Source organism: Cryptotermes secundus, unplaced genomic scaffold, assembly GCF_002891405.2.
Source record: "Cryptotermes secundus unplaced genomic scaffold, Csec_1.0 scaffold314, whole genome shotgun sequence".
Classification (NCBI taxonomy): Eukaryota; Metazoa; Arthropoda; class Insecta; order Blattodea; family Kalotermitidae; genus Cryptotermes; species Cryptotermes secundus.
The window spans coordinates 171,163-198,187 of NW_019718273.1; the positions used below are offsets into that span (position 1 = coordinate 171,163).

At 41.4% G+C, this 27,025-nt stretch overlaps 1 protein-coding gene across 4 annotated transcripts in view; it reads left to right on the forward strand.

Moving 5' to 3' along the window:
- The window catches only part of LOC111874317 (synaptic vesicle glycoprotein 2B), a 93,431-nt gene that overhangs the window by 15,173 nt on the left and 51,233 nt on the right, over positions 1 to 27,025 (forward strand). Inside the window, exon 2 of one of the 4 annotated variants that reach the window (XM_033755749.1) lies at positions 2,423 to 2,649. The exons of the other annotated variants lie outside the window; for them this stretch is intronic. The gene's annotated coding sequence lies outside the window, so the exon portion shown is untranslated. The remainder of the gene's footprint in view (positions 1 to 2,422; positions 2,650 to 27,025) is intronic. 4 annotated transcript variants of the gene reach the window in all.

The window sequence follows — 27,025 nt, forward strand, 5'->3', positions numbered from 1 at the left end:
TCTATCTATCTATCTATCTATCTATCTATCTATCTATCTATCTATCTATCTGCCTGTCTACCTGTCTCTCTGTCTTTCTGTCTGCCTGCCTCTCTGTCTGTCTGTCTATCTATCTACATATCTACTTACCTACCTACCCATCTACCTATCCATCCATGCTTCTAAAGCCTTTTGTTGGACCTTGGCCGCTTTTTCAGTTTCTTGATCTTTTTACACAGTTCCCGTCCACGGACGGGGGATCAGCGCGTAGCAAGGCTGCTACCTGCACACAGGACAACACAAAACACCGAATAAAGACGAATACCTTGCCTTGAGTGGGATTCGAAACCACGAACCCAATGATTGAGCAGACGAAGAAAATTCATACCTCAGACCGCGAGGCCAATATGACCGGCTGTCTGAAACACTTATTTAATTACTTACTTACTTACTTACGGAGCTGAGCACTTCTTGAGGAGAATCAAAATCTGCACCTACTCAAGAATTTCCCAGCATTTTATGGAACCCGAAGGATCATTACCTTGTACACAAGAGCCTTCCAGTGGTCCCTATCGAGAGCCAGATCAATCCAATCTATACCATCTCATCCTATCTCTCTAAGATCCATTTTAATATTAATATTGGCCTTCTCAGTGATTTCTTTCCTTCTTACTTTCCCACCGATATCCTACATGCATTCCTTTTCTTTCCATTAGTGCTACATGCCCTGCCCACCTATAAAATACAAATACAGAACTATAGCCACACCACCTGCTTATTCATTCATTCATTCATTATTGGAGGGTTTGCATTTCCCCATGCACCGCGACCAGTTGTTGATCTATTGTACGTCCCCCTTTGATATTCTACCAGTCGCCATACCCTTCCGGTACTGGTGCTCGCTATCAGCCCAGTTCAGCCAGCGAGTTCGGCCCCTCTACTGGCAGTGGTACCTGATACTTCCCCATCTACCGGGGGCATTGGAAACTACTTGGGCCGGAAACTTTTTTACTTAATTTTGCTCAGAGGTCTCCTAGAGACATGAGGATCTTTTACGTGCCGTAAATCTACGACACGGGTCCCACGGCTTAAAGCCCCTCCCGGAGGACTTGTTCCCTGAATTTTTCCGCCCTTAGAAATTCCATGACCTCCGCCGGGTTTGAACCCGCGTACCTTGAGTCATGAGGTTTGGAAAGTAGCCCCTAGACTACGGAGGCCGCTTACCACCTGCTTATATGACCATGAAAGGTGATTTCCCAACCGAAGGGTAGAAAAGAAATAGAGTATGATTGAAAACAAAACGCCGAGGAGAATATTTGGACGTCAGAGAAACAGAGACACTAATCAGAGAATGAAGAGAAGTACATATTTAAGAGCTTCAGTCTGACCTCTACACACAGTGTTCTTAGGGTCACATAAATTAAGACGGACGCAGCATACACCATGTAAGTGGATAGGATGAGAATTGCATATGAATACAATTTTACACTGAAAGCAACAAGCAAATAATTCACATAGAAAAGCGGGATGTAAGTTGGCGGTGACATTAATATGAATCATAGAGTAATGAGGTATGAGGCTTTGGATTGGACTGGACTGAGTAGGATGAGAAATTGTGAAAAAGGCCGCGCCATAGCCCAAGCGGTTAGTCGCTGGCTTCCCACCGCGGCGGCCCGTGTTCAAACCCTGGTCTGGTCAAGTGGGTTTTGTGGTGGACAAAGTGGCGCTGGGGTAGGTTTTCTCCTAGTACATCGGTTTCCCCTGTCAACCTTCATTCCACCAAATTCTCCATCATCATAATCACCCGTGGCAGGCTACAATAGGCCAATCAGTGGCCGCCGTGCCGAGTGGACCCAGTTGGACTCCACCCGCCACTAAGCGAATTAAAAAAAAAAAGTGAAATTGTCAGAGCGATGATTATGAAAAGTCCTTTATTCTGGGATATAACCGCGTATAGTGCTTTTAAAATCAATTGACTATTTGGAGGACTTCTGACAGATATTCGCGAAATTTGATATTTAGAAGTTTTACTGAAATTTCCCAATAAAACGAAATTTATGTTAATATCAGACAAAGTACCGACATTAAACCTTCTTATTGTGCATGTATCGAGCATAATTTTTATAATTATTAAAGATATTTTTCTGTGAATACACAATTTTTCTCCTTCCCAAGGACATATTCTTTTACTATCCACAGCTCTCGATTGGAATATTCTTCATCTTTGAGGTTTCTGCTTTGCTTGCCCTCCCTAATCCCATCCTTCCATGTGTTGGCTGGTCTGCCTAGCCAACTTTTCCTTGTGGGTTCCTTTCTGCAACTTGTCTTGCAGTTCTGCAGTCCTGCACTCGCATGGCGTGCCCATCTTATCGTAAATATTGTTCTGCTTCCTGTAATATGTGTGTCTTCATTCGCAATTTTGTTCCTTGAGTGCGTTCTACAGCCATATCGTGGAGGGGAGATTTGCGCGACCCAATGGCCCTAAGAGCTACGATAGCGGAAGCGAAGCTCCTGGTAGGACCAGACAGGTGAAAGGGTAGTGGCCAGACGAAGCCCAGCCCCTGTCCCTCCATGCTGAGGGCTGGGTGTGAGTTTACGATACCAGCCCGGAATAATTTACTTTGACGAAATCATGGAGAAGACGAACACCTACACAGGGTTGTAACACAGGTAAAGGAAAAGATTAGCTTGTTGACATCATTATATAAAAGGGAAAATATGCATATAATTCCGAACATGTATATTTAAAAATTAACAATCATATTCCTAGCACACTCGAAGGTTACCGAAATCTGCTATTCTCGACAATAATTAACGGAACTGACTGGTGCAATACGGCTCTAGATTTGTAGTCGGGGTATTCCTGGTTCGAATCTCGTCAGTGCCGCCAGCTATCGCGACTCAGTTAGCTCAGTTGTTTTAGCGACGAAATACGAGCTGGACGGCCGGGGTTTGGTTTCCGGCAGGGAAAAGTTTTTTCTTTACCATGTCATCCAGACCGGCCCTGAGGTCCACCCAGCTTCTTGTCCAGTGGGTACAAGGGACTCTACCCCCGGGGGTAAAGCAGGCAAGGAGAGGAGCTGACCACTCAGCCTCCATCTAGTTCCAAGGTCAGGAATGGTGAAGCTGCACCTCCATACGTCTTCATGACCTGGTGCTTAAATAATTAAGTGCAGAGATAACTTTAACATTTTACTTTCTTATCACCCAATCAGAGGCTTGGATAGTACCCCCATTATTTCAAAATAGTTTCGTTCTATACCTCTAGTCGTCCTAATACTCAACGCTATGCAGTCTAGATATTTACAGCGGCAGCAAATAAAGTACAAGCAGCTGATAATGATTAATAGAAGCTTCTAGCAACCTGAATTTGTACATCTACACGTAGAGTGCGATCGCCTTACAGCTCCCCAAATATGTTGAGCCGCTGAGACGGAAGAAGGTGACGCTCCAACCTCAGAGACTGGACCTGTTACATTGGAATAGACAAATCTGTACACAAACATATTGTGCAAAAGAGCCTGCCCAAACTAAAGCAGTTGCTGGCAATTCTTCCTGTTGTCTTCGTCGTCGTGAGGAGAATGGTCAAACCGGACGCCGGTTTCGTCGTTACTAAAAACAAGAACACGAATCAAAACACTGATTGTTTACTGAAGAGACATTTGAATGAAATAGACGCTAGGCTTGAGCATTATTGTCTAAAATCCTTCAGACACTAAACCGGAGTGTCAAATTTCCAGTTTTAAGTCTACCCTGTTTCTGAAAGAGGAGTTTAACGTCTCAGCGTAAACTGTAAACTTTTTTACGCTGGTATCAGAAATGTATGCATAACAAGAGAGAATATGTCCAGCGGCTTCTGTAAATACGAAATTTGTTAGGATACAGACTTGGCGAGCCCACGGTCTGTCGGAGTTTTTTGATACGGCTGAACGGGAGGAACTCTAATTTCTTCCGTTTAAGCGGCTCAGCTTCTTACGGGGAACCATAAGATGATTACGCTGTATGTAAATGTAAATGTTATGGGGCGTGCCGTTACAAGCGTTACGTTTCTATAATTTGTCTCCCCATGACAATAACAAACCGAAATTTGGTTCATGAGAAAATTAAGAGCATATTGAACCCAGGCAAAGCTTGCTGCCATTCAGACCAGAACCATTTATCTTTTCGTTTCTCGTCTAAAAATGTAAAAATTAAAATAAACAAAACTATAATTTTGCCTGTAATTCTGTATGGGTTCGAAACTTGGTCCCTAACATTAAGAGGAATCGTGTTTGAGAACAAGTTGCTGAGGAGAATATTTGGACGGAAGAGGAATGTGGTAGGAGGTTGGAGAAAATTACATAATGAGGAGCTTCATAAGCTATATTTTTCGCCAAAGTTAATCAGAATGATCAAGTCAAGGAGGATAGGATAGGAAGTGCATGTAGCATACATGGGGAGAAGAGACATGCATATAGGACTTTGCCGGTAAAGCCAGAAGAAAGAATCACTTTGAAGGCCTATACTTAGGCCGGTGTACGATATTAAAACGTGTCTCATGAGAATAGATAGGATGACATGGACCGGATTAATCTGGCTGAGGATATGGACTAGTGGAGGGCTCTTGTGAACACGGTAACAAACTTTCGGGCTCCGTAAAACGATTCTTGAGTTCCTGAACGACGGGTGGCTTCTCAAGAAGGGCTCAGCTGCATGGAGTTACTTCAATATTGTCTACCATCTACCTTCTTTTGGAGACTTCGCAACGAAGAGTCGCAAAAGTTCTCATGTTCGCTTCGCCATGTGTGCATAATCTCTCGGTTCGTCTGTTCACCAGACTGTACGTAAAACAAGGAGAACCGCTGAACGGATTTCAGCGAAATTCGATAATGACGTGTGTGACAAACATATATGAACATATTTCAGTTCCGGTTATTATGGGACGGACGTATTTTACACAAGGGCCTACGTGCGATTGCTCGCATTTTATGCATGACTCGCTAAATATTTGCCAGAACGGTAAATATTTCTTCGAAACTTCGTGGATATAAACAAACCACACCTTTTATGCCCAGTGTACTTCTTTGCATAAATGTTGTATTTCCACGCGATATAATCTCCTGATAAACAGAGACACTGAAAATACTAACAATCATAAGAGTGACCCTTTTCGAGTTAATTAAATTAAACCGGGAGAAGGAGCCAGATTTATCAAGTTATGCTTACATTTCCTAACGTGTTAAACATACCCGATTGTTATCTGTTAAACACTTTATTTCAGCGGCTTGTTTTGTGTTTTTATCCAAGCGTCATCCTTGGAAACTTGCGCAGTCTCGATTTTATTGTTCCTCGACTCTCCCACATTAAAAGCCTAATTCCGAAACAATGAAACATTAGATGTTTCGTAATACTCAGTGCGTGCTGGGCACATCGCACGAGCGCTATCTTCTCGGGGCACAATACAACAGAGACGAAGATGAAAGCATAGAATTTCGTGGTTCCAGCGGGAAAACAGCCTTCGTCCTATTTGCCAGTTGGTGCAAGGGCTCGCCCACTATGATCGATTCTCTTTAATGCTCTTCTGTAGTTTCTGGGTAATAGCTGAAATTTATCATTTATTTCGCATATTTGTCCTATGCATATGGGGGCCCATACACGTACGAGCCTGCCTCGCGAGTCCGACTCGGCTCGGGTTCTAATGAGCCAAACTCGTCCGTGTGTGGGTCGCCAGGCTTATACGTACGTATGTCCGGCTCCTCGCCGAGCCGGACTCGCGAGCCAGACTCGTACGTGTATGGGCCGCCTATGACAGATATAACTATAAACTCTCGCCGGTCACAGTAGCCGCGCGGACGCTGAGGTCGTGGGTTGGAATTCTGAATAGGGGCATGGATGTTTGTTGTGTTTGGTACGTAATGTCAGAAGTTTGTATAGGACAGGTTCGCTCAGGGCAGTGGCGGAGAAAACTCAAAATATAGGTTAGATTTAGCGGGAGTACAGAAGGTCAGATGGGATGGAGGTGGCATCGCACCGGCAGGCGAATATACACTTTTCTATGGAAAGGGGAATGAAAGTCACTTTTTTTTTGTATATAAGAGAATCATATTAGTGATATGACATCATATATAATACTAAAAGGTCACTTATATGACATCATCGTTATGAATGTTCGAGCCCCAAAAGAAGATAAAATTGATGACATAAAGGACAGGTTTTGGAAAGAATTAGAACATGTATTTCATAATTTCCCGAAGTATCATATGAAAATTTTTCTAGGATATTTCAATGCCAAAGTAGGGAGGGAAGACATTTTGAAACCATCAATTGGGAATGAGAGTTTGCATGAAATTAGTAATGATAACGGAGTTAGAGTAGTGAACTTCGAGACATCGAAAAATCTTACTGTCAAACATACAATGTTCCCTCATCGTAACATCCATAAATTTACTTGGACGTCGCCTGATGGGAAGATGCACAACCAAATTGACCATATGTTGATAGCTAGTAGGCTGCATTCATATATACTTGATGTCTGATCATTCAGGGTAGCAGATTGTGCTACTGACCACTACCTGCTGGTGGAAAGGGTTAGGGAAAGACTGGCAGCGAGCAAACAAACAATTCACAGAGCTCATATGGAGAGGTTCAATCTCAAGAAGTTAAACGAGGTAGAGGATAAAGGAGAGTATCGGATTCAAATCTCCAATAGATTTTCAGCTTTGAAAACTCAGACACCGATGTGAATATTAAGAGAGCTTGTACAACTATTAGAAAGAATATCAAAATTTCTGCCAAAAAGAGTCTAGGTTACTGTGAACTGAAGAAGCATAAGCCATGATTCATTGAAGAATGCTCAAAATTGTTAGTTAAAAGAAAGCAAGTCAAATTACAGTGGTTACAGGATCCAAGCGAAATAATTGGGGATAATGTGAACAATATAAAACATGAAACCAGCAGGCATTTCAGGAATAAAAAGAGGGAATATCTGAAAGACAAAATTGATGAGCTTGCAATGAACAGTAAGAACAGGAACATTAGAGACCTGTATAGAGGAATAAATGACTTTAAGAGAGGTTACCAACCTAGCAGTAACTTAGTGAAGGATGAGGATGGTGATGTGCTTGCAGATTCCCACAACATTTTGAAAAGGTGGAAGAACTACTTATCTCAGTTTCTGAATGTACATAGGGTTAGAGATGTTAGGCAGATAGAAATACATAGAGCTGAGTCTTAGTACTTCATCCTAGCCCTTTTTAATTTGAAATTGCTATTGCAAAATTGAAAAAGCATAAATCGCCAGGTAGTGATCAAATTCTGACAAAATTATTTCAAGAAGTAGACGAAATATTACGTTCTGAATTCCATAAGGCGGCTCACCGTGGCCGAGCGGTCTAAGGCATGTACTGTCTTCGCTCGGAAGCCGAGATCGTGGGCTCGAATCCCACACAACGCATGAATGCTTGGTGTGCGTATGAGTTTATTCGGTATTTGTGTTGTCCTGTGTTTAGGTAGAGGCCTTGCGACAAGCTGATCACCTGTCCAGTGAGTCCTACTGTATATAAAAATGATCAATGAAACAGAGAAATCAGCCTCATGTTCTAAAGTGGGAGCGAGGGAAAGAAAAAGGATCCATAAGCTAATTCAATTTGGCAAGAAGAAAAATTGTCTGATCAGTGGAAGGAGTCTATTATTGTAGCAGTTCACAAGAAGGGTCATAAAATTGACTGTAGTAATTATCGGGGGAGAGATACCTGTATTACTACTATCAACTTCATAACAAAATGTTATCCAATATTCTTCTCTCAAGGTTAAGTCCATACATAGTTGAAATTATTGTGAATCATCAGTGTGGGTTTCGACGTAACAGATCAACTACAGATCAGATCTTTTGCTTTCGTCAGATATTGGAGAAGAAATGGGAGTAAAATGAGACAGCACATTAGCTATTCATAGACTTTAGGAAAGCCTATGATTCAGTTAAGAAAGAAGTATTGTACAATATTCTGAGAGAGTTTGGGATGTCCATGAAACTAGTTAAGCTGATTAAAATGTGTTTAAACGAAACACATAGTAAAGTCCCTGTAGGTAAACATTTGTCTGATAATTTCCCTGTCCAGAATGGTCTAAAACAAGGAGATGCTTTATCGCTACTTCTTTTCAACTTTGCTTTAGAATATGCCATTAGGAAGGTCCAGGGAAACCAAGTGGGACTGAAATTAAATGGGAAACATCAGCTATTGGTCTATGCTGATAATGTGAATATACTGATTGATGATATAGACACCATAAAGAGAAACACACAAACTTTAATTGACGCAAGTAAAGAGGTTGGTCTAGAAGTAAACACAGAGAAAACTAAGTGTATGTTGCTGTCTCGTCACCAAAATGCAGTGCAAACCCATGACATAAGGATGGGAAACAGATGTTTTTAAAATGTGGTACAGTTCAGATATTTGCGGACGATGGTAAGAAATCAAAACCTGATTCAGGAGGAAATTAAGAGGAGAGTGAACTAGGGTAATGCTTGCTACCATTCAGTCCAAACCTCTTGTCTTCTCGTCTGCTGTCCAAAAACATAAAAATTAAAATAATACAAAAATATAATTTTGTCTGTGGTTCTGTATGGGTGTGAAACTTGGTCTCTGACATTAAGGGAGGAACATAGACTGGGGGTGTTTGAGAACAGGGTATTGAGGAGAATATTTGGACCGACGAGAGATGAAGTGACAGGAGGTTGGAGAAACGTGTGTAATGAAGCGCTTCATAATTTGTACTCTACTACAAATATAATTAGAATGATCAAGTGGAGGAGGATGAGGTGAGTAGGACGTGTAGCACGAATGGGGAGAAAAGGAATGTATATAGGCTATTGGTAGGAAAGTCAGAAGGAAAGAAACCATTGGAAGACCAAGGTGTTGGTGGGTGGACAATATTGAAATGGATCTTAGAGAGTTAGGCTGGGATGATTTGGATTGGATTGACCTGGCTTAGGATAGGGATAAGTGTGTTCTTACTACCTTAACAATGCTATAGTAGGCAGTGCCATAGTTCAGGCGGGTAATCGCTGGCTTTCCATCGAGGCGGCCTGATTTCGAGCTCGGGCCAAATCACGTGGGATATTTGGTGGACAAAGTGGCACTGGGGTCGGTTTTTTCGAGTACTTCGGTATTCACTGACATTACACCAATTGCTTCACAATCACTAACATCGCTTAACATCTGAGATTGGTACAATAAGCCAATAGTGGCCGCAGTACCAAGGGACTCAGCCTCATCCCACAGAGAAAAATAATAATAATAACAATGCTAGAAGAATAAAATGAGTATCTGAATATCTCTTTATGTAACTTACCTCATTTTCAACTTAATCAATCTTGCGTAAGCACCCAGATGTTGAAACTCTTTCATTTATCCATTGTTTCACCTCTTGAATCGCTTGGTACTTAACGGCTTCCTCAGAGTCCACAGTTTGCGTCCTACTGAAAGCTGACGTTCCTACCAGGTGGCATGTTAATGTATAATGTGGATTGTGTGCTTATAGGGTGCTTAGCTATTATGACTTATTGACGTCCGGATATCTGAATACAGGAAGTTATATGCACTCTAATAATCTTAGTCTTATGAGCCACTGTATAACTATGTAAATGATTAAACTGTGAAGTGTGAAACAATTTCTTGAATGCAGTCTCTGCAACAAGTCTGATGGCATTTAGTCACAGAAACTGAATCATACCCCTGTTCTTTTTCATTTAATAATATGACGCATGAGTGCGGACAAAACGGGTTTATAATCGACTGTAACCATGGAGTTCTGATGAATGTATGTCGACCAGAAATTAATAAAACATTTTTTTTTGTGTGGTGTAAAGTTTGGTTCCCAGTTATCATCCATATTCCTGTAGTAGGAAGAAACATAAGCATTAACATGCTTCACTGAACGCAGAGATTCAATGAATTGTATTTTTATTACCAAGGGAGAAATCGTATATGTCGCATTACTTGATCTGAGGTTCTTGTAGCTGTGAATGTGGCACTATGCTGCAGGCCGGAAGGTCGCGGGTTCGATTTCTGAAGAATTTAATTATGAAATAGACCAAATTCTTGTACCCGCACCATGGCCCTGTGTTCGCCTCAGTCTCTAACAGAAATGAGTACCAGAAATCTTCTTGGGGTTAAAGGGAAGCCGGCGCGTAAGGCTGACAACCTCACCGCCATCTGTGAGCCGATTATCTAGAAAATGTAGAGAGTCTTTACGTCTTACAAACCAATGGGCCTCCACCGCTTCTAATAGGAATAGCTTTACCTTTTTTGCAGCGGTAGCTATGAACATTTCTAACTTCGGGGACGTAACGCTATGTAATCCGTTAAAGACAAACAGTCATTTCGGAGGAATATGTAGCCTCCATTTTCAGGTTCAAAGGGTAAGTAAAGTATGAAACCAGTGTGAAAGCAGGTGGCAAGCAGGGATTTCGAGCTCCTTTATTCTTTGGTTTATTCCTTGACTTTGGAGATTGAGGTGACATGTTAACCCGTAGCGTCGGTTGACTACCAGGGACTATGTAACATTAGAACTTGTGTGTCCCTTATGAACACTCCAACAGATTAATAAGGCGACTGAAGTTGTGTTTTTATGTCACTTGCTTTATATTGACGTTCTCAGTGACTTAGAATATTTGAGATGAATCCAAGGGATTTAACTTGTTAATATTGTTTAAACACACATTCATTAATTCTGTATTCTTTAGGGTCGTTTGATTGGATATTACTTCTGTCCCCACCACATTAATCTGCGTCAAGACTGTCCCCCTTAACCCGAGCTTCTTGCGCTGTTCAATGAAGCTAATACAAGAAGGGAATGACGTCCACTGCAAGAAAACATCTGTTTTATTGAAAAAGGAGATTACAATCTTATATTGTCTATATGCAATTTGTTGTCTGCACACAAGCATTATGTAAACATGTTCTCTCACAGTGTGATGATGTATATGTAATATTTCACAATGTTACTCTCGCTTTAACCTTAGAGCAGATGTCGAATTTTATCTTGTTTGAGCTTCAGATTAAGTCTCACATAAGATGTACTTATAGCCCATAATGGACTGATTGTACAAATATATGGAGATACAAAAAAATCTTGTTTGAGGCAGCATAATTAGAGGGTTTCTATCTGTTACTATCTGACTATGACAATTAACAGTTTGAATTTTTTTCTTCGGAGCGGAATGCAACTTGGATATGTGCCTTGGCTCTGTGTTCGATAACCGTTACTCCCACTCTCGAAGCGCAGATACAATTTCGAAAGAGGATGAACCAATTGGAGTAATGGCTGATGCGTGTGTTTACGTACAGAGAATCTCTCCTTCTTTAGAACTGCGCAGCTTCCAGGGCCAATCCTGCTGCTGTGGCAACCATATGATCGTATTAACTACATAATGGAGGCCGTGCCATAGCTCAGGCTTCTCACTGCGGCTGCCCAGGTTCAATTCCAGCGTGGACAGAATTGCCCTTGGGCAGGTTTACCCCGAGCACTTCGGTTTCCCTTACTAACTTACATTCCAACAAATTCTCCCTACTCATCTATTATCCGGGGCTGATACAATATGCCAATTAGTGGCTGTCGTACCAAATTGACTCAGTGCCACCCCATCTCATGAAACTTAAAAAGAAAATAATGTATTGTACCGTCGTTAGAAAATGAAACGAATTCTTAGGACCCACAGTGAGATGTGCGGACAGGGTACCAGAGGCAAACGGGCCGATAGAAGTTTCGAGACGTTTGCCATTTCGTACATTGCTGGCATTTTGAACCCCGTTGGCCAGATAATGAACTCAGTATTTGCTCTTCAAAGTCCGGTACAGTTCTTTATATTAGACAGCTTTCACTGTGGCTGCAATTAAAAAGCATGTTCCTGTCTTTATCATTCCGCGCAAGGAAGTAGTGAATATTTGCCATCTTAACATGAAAAATTGATCGTTTTTCGACGAAGGGCACCTAGCTGATGGTGACAGCTGGTGACTAGCATAATATTAACGGAGAATTCTGGTTATAATAATGAAAAATCAATATTGTTTACTGATAATTGCATACTTATGAAGTGATTAATTTACTGATAATGATTATGGTTTAATCAGCAAAGTGATGGAGTAATGGTACTGGTAACTGGATGAATAAATACACAGACCAGATGTGTAAGTCACCGAATTCTCCGAAGTTATCTCTGTAGGAACGTTTTGGTTGCTGTTTATTTATGCTGACATTTCTGTGTTATTATAAAAAAAAAATATGCTACGATCGCTCGTGAATTCTTCACAACTCAGTAATCTCCCTTCACAAACATCGATGCTGTCAGCATATACCAAAGAAAACAGGAGAAAATACTGTTTTTAAATATTATCATGTATTAGGGGTTTGCATGGCGAATAATAATTCGTTCTGGATTCCATGACTGGATTCACTTGCACTTTTCTTACAATTACAGTCAATTGTAACAGTACACAATCCATGTCTGAGACTCGCTCCTTTGCTTACTGGGCTATTAATACCTTCTCTTCTGTCGTGGCGGTCGTGACTCACTTAGTTCTGATTCACGAATCAGTCATTTCTTCCTCTCCAATTGTCCGCTGGCTAACACGCCACGGTTGAGAACTGAGCTCTCTTACGAACGCATCCTTGAACACTCTGACGAATCAATTAATTCAAGAATGAACTCTCGTTTATAACTTCGGGCGAACCGACGAGGGATCACCACCTCGAACAGTTCGTGCATTACAGTTTTTATTTGTTTTCCCAGTTGTTACGAAACGTGCCTAGCGACCGTTGCTCAGCAATAGATTATTCCGTGTTTATTCATTGTAGCGGGAACGTGTATTTGGCGAGTTGTTGGTTAGCATGGACTTCCGCTCTGACTCCACTGTTCCGCCTTTCAGGCGTCATGTCACAGTATGAAGAGAAGAAGATCTTCAGGGAAAGCTTGATACCACTGAGTTCAGAGTCTTCTCTTCCGTGTCGGAAGAATGCAGAGATTAAAATAAATTATAATGTCTCCCTATGTTTTGAACAGGCATGAAACTGGGATTCTCTACCTAAGAGAATAACACTGATTGAGGGTATTTGAAAACCGGGTGTTGAGGAGAATATTTGGACCTAACATGACAGAAGATACAGCAGACTTGAGGAAATGGCAAAGTGTAGAGCTTAAAAAAAATTGTACTGTTCGCCAGATATTAAACAATGAAATCAAAGGAGATGAGAGGGGTGAAGCATGTAGCACGCATTGGAAAGATAAGAAATCTGTGCAAATATTTAGTCTGAAAGCAAGAACTGTGAGACAATTTTGGAGACCAAGTCGTGGATTGAAAGATAATATTTTAGTGGAAAAGGAGGGTGTTGAGTGGGCTCACGAGGCTCAGAAAGGGGAACAGTAAAACTGAAAATAAATTTCGTAGTTTCATAAAACATGGCGACATTTGACTGGCTGAATGACCATTAGCTTCGAAAGAGATGTTTTGTTTTTATTTAAAGATATTTATTTAATACCGAGATCGCTGGCGATCGGAATGTAGGATCACCGATGAAGAAGCGATCCTGGCATTATTGAGGTAACCGTCCAGGAGTCTTCCTGAGAAGAGTAGGGAAAATTCCGATTTAACAGTGCTTTCGATGCGTTTAAATCTGTCCATAATCTGTCGATTGATCTAATGTAAGATAGCTGTGGGACTTTGAATCTGTTTACTGAAATCCCACCGAATGATGGGTCATCGAAACAGACACACGTCGTGAAATGATAAAAAGTATCAGTTATCATTTGTTTCTCTGATGTCGGTATTTCTGTGAACCCTGTTAAACATCGGTGTTAAATAGTTAAAGAAAAGTGAAGTAAATCATAAGGTCAACGCCTGCAACTTTGAACCGAATAAATACAATAATGGGACTGGCTTTGGGCAGGAGCCTTGAGGTCGATTTCTGTCTACAGTGCGTGTTACCTGCAAGGTCTCCTGAGTTGTTTAAAAGGTCTTTCCATTGTATACAATATATATAAGTAATTATGTTCACAAGTTTAGATCGATTATCACATTTCAGACGTTAAAACACTGAGTGACGGTCATGAAAAATGAGAGTAAGGATTTGAAAGAAAAATTTCGCTTAGTGGGGGGTGGAGTCCAACTGGGTCCACCCGGCACGGTGGCGGTCACTGATTGGCCTTTTGTAGCCTACCCCGGGTGATTATGATGATGGAGAATTTGGTGGAATGAAAATTGGCAGGGGAGACCGAAGTACTCGGAGAATACCTGCCCCAGGGCCACTTTGTCCACCACAAATCCCACTTGACCAGACCCGGGATCGAACCCGGGCCGCCGCGGTGGGAAGCCAGCGACTAACCGCTTGAAACGAAACTATCGAAGGCTATTTGGGGCCGATGATACAGTATTTTCCTGTAAAGCCCGAGGAAATCCACCAAAACCTTATTCAACATAGCCTATTTCTGTCTGAGAGTAAGGAGGGTTACCGCTACATGCTCCGTGGTTGCAGAGCTGCACATAGACAATATTCTTCACATTTCTGTGATTACGTAATGCACGCTTACTGCTTCCGTTACTGAGACACTGGCTTTGAATCTCGGGTGATTCAAAGCTGTATGATGTATCATGATTTTATAATTACCATCACGAGTCGTGTTATCTCGCTAAATATAATGACTGTGCTGCGAACCGAACAAGAGTGTTTCGAAACTGGGCGGATAATTATTTGCTCTTCATGCCCCGACCTCAGACCAGCTCTGGGGCCCATCCATCCTCGTATCCAACGGGTCGCAAAGACTCGTTCTCTGGGACTACATAACCAGAATTACAGTTGCCGACTCTCCTATGCCTAGTACGAAAGTTAAGAATTCTTGAGTCTGCATCTACACTTGGCGTGGTATTTAATTAAGTACGGCGAAAAATGTTTCTACCTTCCAAACTCCGTGATAGGTAAAGCTAAATGTAAAGCTATCCCCGTAACAGGCCATGGAGGCCCATAGGGTTTTGAGACGTCGAGGCTCCCACATTTTCTAGACAATAAGCTGATAATGGTGGTAAGGTTGTCAGAACTAAGCGCCAGCCGCCCTTTACCCCTAAGAATATTACTGGTACTCATTTCTGCTAGAGGCTGAGTCTATCCCAGGGCCATAGTGTGGCTGGAAGTATTAGGTAAATTGAAAAAATCCAATGACCTCATCGGGTTACGAACTCACGACCTTCAGGCTTGTAGTACAGTGCCTAAATCAACTACGCTACCGCGTATCCCAAACGCCGGATTAACGTCAAACAAATTATCCTTTCATATTAGGCTCTTGTTCTTGTCCACCGTCATCAGAACTAAGACTCTCCAAAGAAAAGCGAGGATTCTGAAACTACGGAAAAGAACGCGGTGCTAAGAGCAGTTCCTCGGTTATAACAGATTATTACAACCATTAGACAGGATTTCTGTAGGACGTTGTATTATCAGGTAAAATGACAGGCCAGTTATAAAGCGAATGGCATGGCTTCTGTTGCGAAAATGGCTGTATCACCAGACATAGTCGTACGGGCGATCGTATGGGACGTCAGGAGTGCACTAAAATGAAAATGCGTTCCATTCCTTTCTCCCTCTAACTTAACAAGTCGTCTGACAACTTTGAGGTTGAGGCGTGAAGGTTTTGATTTCAGTGTGAATGTTCTCCTTCTGGGGGCTAAGTAAGGAAAGTAGGTGACCTCTTATGAAGGAACACCGAATAATAGAAACAGGCAGAGGTTACAGACATAATTTCACTTGTTTAAAATCCATTCACCAGTAACTTTGTTCTCATATCAAGGACTAAGCCCAAACGTAGATTGTAACTTAACGTGATTCGAGGCCGCGCCATAGCTCAAGCGGCTAGTCGCTGGCTTCCCTACGCGGCGGCCCGGGTTCGATCCCGAGTCTGGTCAAGTGGGATTTGTGGTGGAAAAAGTGGCGCTGGGGCAGATTTTCTCCGAGTACTCCGGTTTACCCTGCCAATCCTCATTCCACCAATTGCGCCACAATCACCCTCACCTATCATCTGGGGCTGGTACAATAGGCCAGAAGTAGCCGCAGTACAAGGGACTTAGTCCCACCTCACTAGCAATAACAAAAATAACGTGAATCGAACTAATTTAAAGCATTTAATTTTCTCCAAATCAAAGGTAATGATTACAGAATCGTTATTGTGCCTGTAAAACTGGGTAGTTGAGAATATTGTATTTCAGCATCCCGTTGCATTAATATATATATGCCGGCTACGGTAGCCGAGCGCTCTAAGACATGTATTGTCTTCGCTCGCTCGGAAGCCAGGATCGTGGGTTCGAATCCCACTCAGGGCATGGATGTTTAGTGTTTGTTTGTGTACAGGTAGAGACTTTGCGACGAACTGATCACTCGCCGAAGGAGTCCTACCGAATGTCTAAGATCTGGTAAAAAGAAGCGAAACGGAGATTTCCATGAAGGTAGGCCGAGGCCCAAATTGGGGCTGTAGCGCCAAAGGACAAGAAATATATATCCTTCAAGAAGCAACACAAGATTATTACAGTCATTTTAATTTTTATTCCCGACATATTTCGGCCCTATTCGGCCATCATCAGCTATCATCCTTATGCTAAACTGTTCACTCACTGCTTGTCTCAATTTTGAAATTAAAATTACGTTTAAAATTCAAATTAAAAACTGGTCACCCTATTAAAATTATTAAAAACCGTTTCGATATCCTTGTGAGGTCTATTAGCTTAATCTTCAGCGCGTGGGTGTATTTCGTGTAGTTCTTTGACGTTCAGGTTCCTTTGTAACGAAATCAGTAATGATATCCTCATGGCTCAGCTCCACAGGAAGGTGGGTTTGCCGGTAGAGGTTTATTTTCCAAACTCTGATGAGGGGATAATTTTACAAATCTTGCAAACAGTGACATGTGGAGATTATTCTGAAGCGTGAATTTCAGAGTGTTTGGAGTAACCATGCAAATATTCTTTCGAAATTAGTCTGGAAGAATTCAGAAAATCTATAAAATTTTGACAGTAGAAGGTAGCGGCCCGCAGATCCGCGAACCAGCTGTGTCTTAAATATGAGTGAGATGGTAGCGTGTTCTGTGCGAGACTTCTGCCCCTTCAAGACACAGAAGACGCAGACTGGAGTGAAAACAGAGAACATTCTTAACACGAATTTCTTCTTTCTGTTAAGTATTAAACTATTCTGCAAATATGAACAAATTTTGAGACCTGGGGGTTTTCTGGGTAGTTCATTATGAGTGTAATATTCAGTTCGCGGCATCTTGCCGATATTTTGCAGGAAAACTTCAGAAGTCGTGCTGAAAATTCGATATTACCATGTACACATAGTAAAAGTAAATGTATCCCTGTAACAGGCCATGAAGGTCCATAAGGGTGTGAGAGGTCGAGGCTCCCTCATATTCTAGACAGTCGGCTCATGGATGGCGGTAAGGCTGTCAGCCTTAAGCGCCGGCCGTCCTTTTATCTCCCAGGAAAATTCCTGGTACTCATTTCTGTTAGAGGCTGAGTTGATCCCAGGGTCATAGTGGAGCTGGAAGGATTAGGCCAATTGAAAAGCCAATGACCTCATCGGAGTTCGATCCCGCGACCTTCCTACTTATAGCATAGTGCCTCAAGTAACTACGGTACCGCGTGCCTCTATGTATACAAAGTGCTATATTGAAAAGTCTGTAGTATAACTACCAAAATAGTAGTCGTGCTGGATTAAAATGGACAACATCCAGCAATCTCAAGCACTCAGACCACCAGATGTAGATACAGAAGAATTTAAATCGGTAATCAAAGGGAGAAAAGTAAGACAGGGCTCAGATTTGAAGGCAGATGAATGTGTTTTAATAACCTTGGATCGGATTTGTTGAACAGTTCAGTTTTGTTAAAAGTCTGAAGAGACATAAGAATTGGCGATGGTGGAGGAGTTTATGAAATATACACGTAAGTTTCATTTAATTGCAAAACAGATAAACCTATTCTTGGTTAATCTGAAACGCTTACTAATGTTATCGAAAGGACAGAATACCTGGGTCACTTGTAGGGCCTCACAGACTATGTCGATTCTAAAAAGTGAAGCACCTCTTGGGGTGACTGATTTTGCTGTTTCTCACGTTGCAACAAAATGTGACATGTAGACCCGTTAGTAGACAACGACCGAGAAAGAAGCATCTGTACAACAGCCTTTACTGAGTAATGGCTTCCAACGGGAAACAGAAACAAAGGAACGGTGTTTTCTGTGTGATCTGTGCCGAGATGTTTTAAGCTGAACAGTTAATGAGAGTCGAAAATTGGAGCAAAGAGTTATTTGTGGGATCTCGCCAGCCGATAAGAAAGTGAGCACGGAAGTAAAGGCCAATGTTGGTATCCTACACCAGGCAACGTTTGGTGAAGACATGGCAAACTGAGAACACTTTATGTATGCTGTGGTTACAGTGGTCTTTGGAGGGTGTAACTTTTTGAGATTGTCGCAATTATTAGTAGTTACATTCCGTAAATATTCAATACATCCGATTACGAATCGAAACCCAACTCTAAACACGTGATGATATTTTTATACCAGTTTTTGTTGATCTTTATCTGTTGTCTTAAGTACTCGTATATTTCCTCCTTCAGGTGACTTGTCATTACACTCACCGATTGCTTAACATTAAAGGTGACGACTAGGCTCGAACTCGGAGCCGTTGTCATTAATCTTAAAGTCAAATGTAAATATCCCTTGGTATTATAGCAAATGGTTACCTGAAGACTGGAATAGAAAAGTCCCTGTTGCGTACGCTCATACTCGTATGTTAAGTACGGGACAGTGTCCAACAAAATGTGGCAACGAAACAAACCGCTGTTACACACACATATTTAAAAATCAATAAGAAGGAAATTCCGTCGGCCATCCTAAATATTTTTAAATGTGTGCCAATAGAGCTAGTAGCTTGAGCCATAAGATTAACCGGGAGTAAGAAGTGAATAAGACGGTATAAGAATTATTTTTCCGTCGGGAATACTGGGTTTTAGGACTTTGCCCTTTGCTTGGTATTCTAAGAAACACAACCTTTCTGAAATTGGATCTGTTTCCATCCTCAGGTGAGGGGTTGAGAGACACCTACTCAGCCGAGACGGTTACAAAGAATTTAGCTTTCTCTAATAAATCCAACAGAATAGTTGTCTCTAACCCCCTCAACTTAGGGCGGAAACAGATCCAGTTTACGAAATTTTGTGTTCTTTGGACCGCCTCTGTGGTCTAGTGGTCAGAGTTCCTGGCTACAGATCCAGAGATCCGGTTTCGATTCCCGGCACTACCAAATTTTCTGAGAAGTAGTGAGTTTGGAACGGGGTCCACTCAGTCTCGTGAGGATAATTGAGGAGCTATTTAAAGGAAATAGCGGCTCCGGTCTAGAAAATCGAAATTAACGGCCGTGGGGATTCGTTGCGCTGAACACGCCACACTCTCTATCCTCTAAAGTTGTCAGTAACTTCGCCGACAAACGGTGGCCGCTCGGTCCGCGTAGTTCACTTGCGGACTAAAACCAGGGATTTTGCTTTTTTGTTTTAGTTTATGTTATTTAGAACACCGGACGATGGACAAAGTCCGAAACCCATCGTCATAAACCTTTAGAATGTCCTTCGTTGTTTTTGTCGTAGCTGAGTTCTGAAATATATCTTTTTCATATAGGCTTATTAAGAGTGCGAAATTATAACAAAGCAACTGCGATTTCTGGTGGATTTCCTAATGATAAATGAAGTTTCCTTTTTAGCTGGGCGCATATGAAGCACGATTTTGTAAGTTGGGGACTATGTAAATAGGTAAAAAGTTTTAAGCTTCCTTGTCGTAACTTACGAATTACTGAAGTCGAGTCTATAAAATAAAATTAAAATATATGTCGCTCTATCAGCATTTTAGAATTCTTTAAAAATTAAAGGCCTGTCTTCCGTAGTGTCTGGACGAAATGCCTGGCTCCGAGTGTGCTTAATATACGGAAAGAAATGTTACAATGTCGGCCATCTTGTTGTGAGTGAAACACCGAATCGGGCAGCGGAGTAACTTATTATTTTGTCAGATACCGAAATTCTCATATAGTCAAACATGGAACGTACAGTACAGAATAGAAGTAATATGCTGATAGTCTTCCCCAGCACAGCCTTTCTTTTTTCGGAACCTGTATGTACTCGTGACCAAATTTTAGTTCGTTCCTAGACCATTTATTTGTTATGAGACGAGAAGAGGGGTCTGACTACTACAATCCAAACACGGGATGGAGCATTTCATTTATGTTTTATGAGGTAATTCAGAGTTCTGAAACATTATAAAAGGAAATATACTATTATGAACACGCTACACTTCAAGAAAGGATTCTGCAAATGATTCTTCCTGGGTGAACCGCTTTATCCTGGAAACAGTATTCATTTGGCCTTCATTTCTTTTAACCGAAATATGAAGGGTAAAAAGTAAGTTATTCCTGTGCTTAATTAATTAAGCACTATGCCCTGAAAGCGTATGGGGAGTTGGTGTGTAGATACACATTTTCTTGACCTCGGCACTAGTTGGAGGTGAGTGATCAGTTCACGCCCTGGCCGCTTTACGCTCGAAGAAAGAAGCCCCCGCCCCCCGGTACCCATTACATAGGAGGATGGGTGGACACCAGAGCCGGTCTGAGTAACATGGAGAAGAGATAATTTTTGACCCTACCGGGACTAGCACTCCTACCTCTTTGTCGTCCAGCCCGTAGCTAGTCGCTCTCCCGACTCACATATGAAAGGTAACCTCAGAGAATATACATATACTGTGTATATACACGCACACAGACAGTGCGGTCACATTTTAAGCAAATTTGAATTATGCGAATTTGAAATAGTACAATGTAAAAATATTAATGAAATGTCGCTTTATGCCAAGGTTTGAAATAATGTGAATAAAAAAAAAAGTCTCGGTTGTTTTGAATTATCCACTGTCTCCAGAAACTCGTCCCCTGCATAAAATGTGACCGTACTCTAAAGAATTCTTCCCGGCCAAACAGAGTTATCCAGGAAACCATTGTTAAGTTGGCCTTAAAACGGAAGTATCAAAGGTAGCCCATCTCTAAACTGATTGTTTTGAAAAAAATTAATTGGCAGTATGAAAATACACCCAACTGTCCATATGTTAGGCGCGATTTTAACTGGCAACAGGGGGAAGCAGCTTTGAAAGCAGTGTTACTTTAGAGGCCACATTCACAATGTCCAACATCATTGGCTTAAATAACACTCCAGCTCGTACTCAATTGTCCCTCTGCTTAAAAGATTTGATGTGGAAAACACTTCGTGGAAATTCTGCGGCGTTAAACGGTGGCCCTGATCAGGGAACATTTCTCTGGGTGGTGTTTAGGTCTTTCGATCACATGAAACTTTTCGTGTTATTGGTGATAGTAGAATGGAGAATATGTAACATGCACTTGAAACGGACATATAAAATATTCAATCAGTACACATTTACTTCTGGAACTTCCCATGATATTGTTGTTCAGATTTTGCTAAAAGATAGTTGTATTTGCAGTATTTCTTTCTTTATATTTTACATCAGAAAGTATTATGTCTAACAATAATAATATAACGACAATGGTAGTACGGCAATAATAATATTAATGCAGTGTAATAACAATGCTCTTACATATATAAGGATATTATTTTTATACTGCATTAATATTACTATATTATTGTATTATTGTATATTACCATTGCCGTACTACTATTGCTGTCGTTATATATATATATATATATATATATACACACGTAAGTTTTGTAAGCATGAGTTTTACTGAATTTTGGGTCACACAGCAGCGAAATGTTGACGTGTTGCACTGAGGTAAGTTTGTTTCAGTCTACTCTGCAAGTGTTGATAGCATTTTGATGTAGATATGTGAAGTGCGGTGTACTAAATAAAGCAGACGGTTCAGGATCGATTATTTATGAATGTTATTCGATGGAGGCAGTGGTGAGCCTGGACACATGTAGGACTGAAACAGGTATACGAGAGAGAGCAAGAGGAATTAATAGAACATGAAGCTGTACAGGAAGATGCACTCGAAAGAAGCGCAGAATTGGTAAATAAAAAAGCGCAATAATTTACAGATGAGAAGAGAATTTAGCAACATTATGTATTTTGCAATAATGTCACAGTGCCTGCCTATCTGGTTCGTGCCAATTCTTTGTCTGTTATTCCATGTGATCTCTCCTGTTTTGCTGTCTGCAATTTTCGGCAACATAGAATGTCATAGAGGCCTTTGTCTCCAGACGGAAGGAAACCAATTTCTGCATTTTCTGTAGCTCAGTTATCTTCACATACAGGGTGGTGTTCACTCGCCAAATTTTGTCTCCATCTCCGAATTACTGTGTGACTTACAGTGACTAATTCATAGGATTCTTCGAGTGAAACAGCCTGTATAACAAGTGCTGAGAATTCCCATTGAACTGTCAACGAGTTTTGCTGTATTCTTCCGGTAATTCTATCACGCGCAAACGCTTGCCACTTGTGATTATCTCGCAAATGAATTTGGATGGAATAGTGTCACTCAAAAGAAAAAACGAAATCGAAAAGATGTATTCTAATGGGGTACACTCATTTTTAGTTACTCTCTTGCTAGGCCGCGCCATAGCTCAAGCGGTTAGTCGCTGGCTTCCCACAGTGGTGGCCCGGGTTTGATCCCGGGTCTGGTCAAGTGGGATTTGTCGTGGACAAAGTGGAGCTGGGGCAGGTTTTCTCCGAGTACTTCGGTTTCTCCTGCCAATCTTCATTCCACTAATTCCTCCACAATCACCCTCACCTATCAATGAGGCTGGTAAAATAGGCCAGAAGTGGTCGCAGTACGAGGGACTTTGTCCCCCCTCACTAGCAATAAAAAAAAAACCCTTTTGCTATTCTATGAACCATGTTTTCACTTATTGAAAATCCAGGTATATTTTTCTGAAGATAATCCTATTATGAATATTAATTTGTTGCACTCTATTAAATATTTATACTCGTATAACCGAAAAATATCGAAAAGATAATTTTCAGATTGTAATGAGATACATAATTTTTGTAACACAGTAGCGGTATTACGACTATCCAATTTGAGGAACTCTCAAATTAAGATTTGGTTCTTTGTAAACAACAGATTATGCCACTAGTTTTTGGGTAAGCGACAAAAATAAATTCGACCATTAATTTATTCTGAAGGTGACCAATATGAGATTTAACCTGAGATGAAACATGCTGAGGGACAGATATAGAGACTGAATTGGCTTAAATTTGCTTCTTATAGGGTCCAGTTGTGGACTCTGTGAGCATAAAACCTTGGTCCCCTAGCAGCGGGTTTCATGGGAGTAATTGTAAAGTGCCGAGAGCAGTGGCAGTAAGAAATGGGCCTAACCTCACCTGGCAACAGCTATGTAAATGGGAAACCATTCGTGCTGGTGTTACAAACGGCGCACAGATGATTTTAATTTGGAGGCAGCATGAAGGCAGAAATTATGAAGCTCTTTTTCCTAGCAATTCACCGTAATTCGTTGGCGATGCAACAACAGAATTGTTTATTCATTGTAGCCCTTGTTTTGAATGATGGATCAAAGTTTCCTCCTTTAGCAGCGTGGAGTTGTGTTGTGACCTCTTGGTACATTGAACCGCTTCCAAACAATGATACAGCTGTGACCTCAGGTCGCTCTTTGGACTGTAAACCAGATTGTGATAGACTAGCAACCAGACGGACAAATAGACTAAAGAATTCTATCCACAAGATATATCTGCATTCATTTGTATCAGTCGTTAATTACACTAAGTTACATAAATTTCCTTTTTATTTCTGGCCTGTGATGTTCGATGTACTGTGCCATTAAGGTGGATATAAGCCTTATGTGCCGGTCACGGTAGCCGAGCGGTCTAAGGCATGTACTGTCTTCGCTCGCTTGGAAACCGGGATCGTTGGTTCGAATCCCACTCAGGGCATGGATGTTTAGTTTGTGTGTATGCGTTTTTCTGTGTTTGTGCACAGGCAGAGGCCTTGCGACGAGCTGATCACCCGTCCAAGGTGTCCTACCGAATGTGTAAGATCAAGAAAAACCGAAGCGAATGGAGAAGTTCATGGAGGTAGGCCTAGGCCCACTGGGGCTGTAGTACCAAAGAAAAATAATAAGCCTTATGTAATTACCTATTCTTACACGTATAAACGTATAAACATAAAGAAGGAACTTTTGAAGGAATAAGCCGAGAAGTTAAAGACACTTTTGGAAGATATTTTAGTCCTTGGACCTGTCCAAAAGTGGCACGCGGTAGCATATTTGGTTGAAGCACCATGCTACAAGCCGGAAGGTCGCAGGTTCGAATCCAAATGCAGTGGAATTTCTTTTCAGTGTAAATAATTTTTTAGCCGAACTTTGGCCCTGGAGTTGACTCAGTGTCTAACAGAAATGATTACTACGGATATTCCTGGGGGTAAAGGGCGGCCGGCGCGTATGGCCAAGTGTTTTGTACATAGTCTTGCTCTAGAAGATTGTAACATGATCCTGATGTGACCTTGTTAATGACCTATCGTGGAAGGAGTGAGGTCGACAAAGATATCTCCTTCCCTCCCCCTCCTTGGAGAATCCCCCTAAATTTTATAGTGACTTTCGTCTTATATTATTCTGTTGACAGTGTCTGCATTTAGTACGTGCATGTCTATTTCTGTTTTTACCGTTAATGTTTATATTGTATTAAGTCGTACCCGGCCTAGTGTAAATAACAATTTAAATTATTGTCACGTGTTGGTGACTAGAAACGGGGTTTGGATTGATAATTGGATTTGCTTATTGAAGATTAATAGCTCATAACTACAGGTAATTATACAACTGCCGCTAATTGACACACTTAAATCAATATAGAGGACCTACTCTCGTACGAGGGGAGCGGTCGGTCTGTCTATGTAGAACTCGGGACGGCCCCCATGGAAAACACCGCTTCCTCTATTGTTGCGTGTTGGTTCACTGTTGCAGAGATGTGTTTACCGCACAGTTCCTTTTAATAACGAGCGCGAGGACCAGAGAAAACACCGCTCTTCTAATGTTGCGAGCGTTCGCTGCTGCGGAATTGTATTTGCCAAGCCGTTACATAGTAAAGAAGTATTCCGGCATTCAGACGTCTTGTCACAATATATTTTTGGAGGGACATAAATGAATGCGATACCCCTCAATAGTTAACAATACTAGAACAGTTAGAAGTATGAACATCGGATGCTGTTGCTACAGATAATCAAGCCTTAAACTCGAGCGCACAGGGCAAGAGAACATTTACGGGTGCGACGCGTACCAAGCTACGGATGTTGTTAGTACGGAAGCAACATATACACGATTAAGAAATTAATTCAATTATTTGTAAGAAACTATTTGTTTGTTCTCTTTTATTCGAACCAGTAACCATCGAAATTTGTAGTTCCCACATCTAACATTGGAACCTTGAAACATTTTAGAGGGCAACGACATGCCCTTGCCGATTGCAGTGGCCACGTAGTCCAAGGCATGAACTGTCTTTGATCGCTTGAACGCTGGGATGGTGAGTTCGAATACCACTCAGGGCATGAATATCTCTTTGCCTTTATTACGTATTTGTGTAGGTAGCGGCCTTGCGACGGACTGATCCCGCGTTCAGTGAGTCCTACCGACTGTGTATAGGATTGCGAAACTGAAAAACGGCCAAGGTTTAACAAAGGACTATACAGCCCTAGGTAGGTAGGTACGCAGAAAGACTGATAAAGACACGCCCGTCCTATAGTCTCTGGCGTGTATTTTAAACGTCAGTTAATTCATGACAGAGATCACAAATTTTAGTCTCCTAATTTTATAAAGGACTTTTGCTGTCGACTCTTAAATCGGTAACAGAATCCGTAGCATACGAGAAAGCAAGCGTAAAGGTCAAATTTCACTGAATTCCATTCAACTTTCTCGCTGTAAGTAGCGACCAAGGACGGGAGCTTTTGTTATGTACCTTACTCTTGATAATAAGACTCACCACGCTGCTTCAGAGAGTCCTTCCACTCGTACAGAATGTTGACTGTATACACTTCAGTAAAACAAACACATTAGTACGAGGATTTTTTTTTGAGATTGAGAGGTCGTCATACGAATCAGATATGAAAATTTTTTCGCTAAACTGACAATCTATGAGTACTAACAATAGGTCTCGGCCATTTTAGTCTATGTATTGTTTAGTACCACCTGTAATTCTTTGATTTTACTCCCACCGAAATGTTCACGTGAAGGTGATTTCCGTAGTAGATATTTTTATCTATGAACTTGTAGAAAAATGCGATTTTATGGAAACTGGCATCCAAATGTATGTTATAGACTTATCCATCCCGTGTACATTCAGATAACCTTGACACGCTCCTCTGTGGCTGAGTGGAGAATTGCCACTTACGCCTGGAAGAGGACACGCTGTGTGCCATTCATTGAGTAACCGCGAGGCAACAGCTTAGGAGTCTTAAATATTCTCCCTTTTGTTGCATAAGTGTTCTTGGCTCTCACAGTAACAGATCACACGATATTAAGTGGTTCAACGACCGGATAAGGCATTGAGAGTTTATTAACCGTCCGTCTCTTTCTATTTATCTTGATTAGGAAAACCCGTATTTGATGAAGGGGACATATCCTGAAACTAGTCAATAAAATTTAAACTATTTTAAAATTTAAAAATCTCTATGTTTTTCATGGTATTTCACTGTATACTGAATTGCATGCACTGCCGAATGCTTGCATCTTGCTGTCATTCGGTTATGTTGTGGCACTGAATCATGCGCTGCAGAGCCGAACAGAAGAATATCGGATGGGATGAGTGGGGAAGGATCTGTAAGGAAGCGGTCGTGGTCTGTTTGAAGGTAGTGCCTTTGAATTCGCTTAGACTGACTGAGGAATCCACCGAGAGCACCCGTTTGATGGTTGCCGCCTGAATTCTGATCAGATAAAATGCGAGTAGGACGATTTTGCGCCGTGATAATCTACAAGTTTTGTAATGTAATTCTCATTAGATTTGCTGCAAGGTGAATGGAAAAACTTTGTTTGGC